The sequence below is a fragment of the Triturus cristatus genome, chromosome 11 (assembly GCF_964204655.1).
Source record: "Triturus cristatus chromosome 11, aTriCri1.1, whole genome shotgun sequence".
Lineage (NCBI taxonomy): Eukaryota > Metazoa > Chordata > Amphibia > Caudata > Salamandridae > Triturus > Triturus cristatus.
Window position 1 is genome coordinate 620,469,282 of NC_140594.1, and position 2,223 is coordinate 620,471,504.

Here is a 2,223-nt window from a genome sequence, read left to right on the forward strand (position 1 = left end):
CCTGTTTAGAAAAATCCTTGGCATTGAACCCATATAGCATTATTGTTTTCATGCTTTACTATCCATTGTCTTTTTGCCATACGAATCCGTCACTATGACGGAAGCACAAACCAAACAAGCTATGTTGCTTATGCTATTTTACTACTGCTATAGGAAAGTATACAAATAATAGACATAATCAACATTCCTTTTTTCTTATCTTACCTTTATTCTACTCCTTTTTTTAATAGTTTTATGTGGTGCATCCACAGCTTATATTTTAAATCAATAATAATGATATGCACTAAAGCTTCATGGTAACACTTGCTCAGAAGTTTAGATGTAGAGGCTAATACTCTAAGGATACTCAATAAATATTGACATGGTGTATGTGCAAATCAGAAATGAAGCAATCTGGTAAAACATACAAAATAAATGTATTAAGAGATATTGGTCTCTAAATTATATGAAAATCATAATATCAACAAAGAATATACATAACACATATATAATACAGAATGTTTGGCACTCTGCTTAATGATAATATGGCATGCCTCCTATGTTGCTTTGAACAAGAATCATCCCTGCTCCTAAAGGAGCATAGCTCCCTCCACGAGGTGGTGAAACTCAGGCACATTGTTCTCTTTTTGAGGGGTCTGGGAGTAGACGTGGGTGTCTGTGATGGAGCTGTGCAGGTATCAGGTGTGTTTGTGGTGTGTCTGAGGGTGTGGTTGTGGGAGAAGGCGTGGGTTTGGGTGATGGTGAGGTTTGGGTAAGGGTGCTTTTTGGATGTTTGCTTGGGTGAGGGTGTTTTTGGGTGTCTGCTTGGGTGAGGCTGTGGGTTTGGATGGTTTTTGGAGGAGAGGGAGTGGTTTTGTCTGGGTGCTTAGTAGAGGGTGAGTGTGGGGGTGAAGGTGTATGTGGGTGTTGTGTGTCTCTGTGTTGCTGGTATCAGTGATGATTGTTCGGATAGCTGTGGTTAGTGGTGGGTAGTTACGTGTCAGTGTCAGTATGTATGATGGTTGTGTCTGTGGTGGTGGTTGTAGCGGTGGCTGTGTTTTCTGTAGTGTCAGTGTGTTTAATTTTGTGTTAGTGGGTGTATTTGCTTTTATGGGTGGTTGATGCTGTGGGTGAGTGTGTTTGTGCTTTTCTGTGGGGGGGTGTGGGTGTTGTGCTGGGGTTGATGTCAATTCTGAGGAGGGTGCGGTGGAATGGTGGTAGGTGGAAGAGTTAGGGAAAAGGAACACAAAAGGAAGGATACAAAGAGGGTTAGGTGGTGGTGGGTTGGGGGCAACGATGTATAAGGGGACTCTGGTCCGGGACAAGCTTCTCATTGTGGCAGACACAGCACACTATATGCCAGCTATGAAAGCCACTAACTACGTGTGCTGTTGGCCGTCTCCCTAGATGACACACAACAGTGCAGTCTACCCTACAGAGAGGCTACGTAAAACATCCAGAGCCCCCTCAGAGATCACTGCTAGGTGGACAGGGGCATGAGCTGAAAATCCTTGGGAGGAGGAGACCCCAGCTTGTTTGGGGACTGGGTGTTGGCCTACACTAAAGGGAGCTGCAGGGAGGGTGCTGATGGATCGGGTGGTAGTGGACAAGGTGAAAAGTCCTATGAATTGTCTAGGGTCCACCACCACTTGGGGCTGGTCGGATAGGGAGGTCTCAGGCTTGGATGATGTAGTGGCCTACTCTCCAGCCCTGTCACCCTTTGTGCCGATGAGTCCTTCTGTGTTGGTGGTGGCAAATTCATACTCCTGGCGACATCTTTTTCTCCACCTTCTTGTCAACGTCTCCTTCGGTAGCTCGGGAGGATGCGAATAAGAAAAATAGAGCAGTATTAACATAATATTGCACTGTTCAGGAAAAAGCAAAACTATTTAATTTGACATTCCTGCAGCACCTGGGTTGTCATTTTCTGTTGACACTGAAAGTATTTAGTACAATTCAGTGTAGATTAAGCACTGGATGTTGACAGGAGTCCATTATGTTGTCACCATGGGTGGGGTGTTATGGTACCTGACCACTTGGATTTGAAATGGGAATGAAGAATGCACACAACCAAAACCCTGGAACCAGCCCTTACTTCAGTGAGGTCTCACTACACATGCAGGACACATACATCGGAAGGACAAGCAAAAAAATGAAAAATATTTTCTGTGGACAAAGGAACACCCACAGGCTGCAACTGCGTATACAGATGCCATCAGCAAATCGATACATGAGTAGTTGCCC

At 44.6% G+C, this 2,223-nt stretch overlaps 1 pseudogene; it reads right to left on the bottom strand.

Moving 5' to 3' along the window:
- Positions 1 to 972: 972 nt before the first annotated feature.
- LOC146785171 (uncharacterized) lies at positions 973 to 1,835 on the bottom strand (annotated as a pseudogene).
- Positions 1,836 to 2,223: the final 388 nt, after the last annotated feature.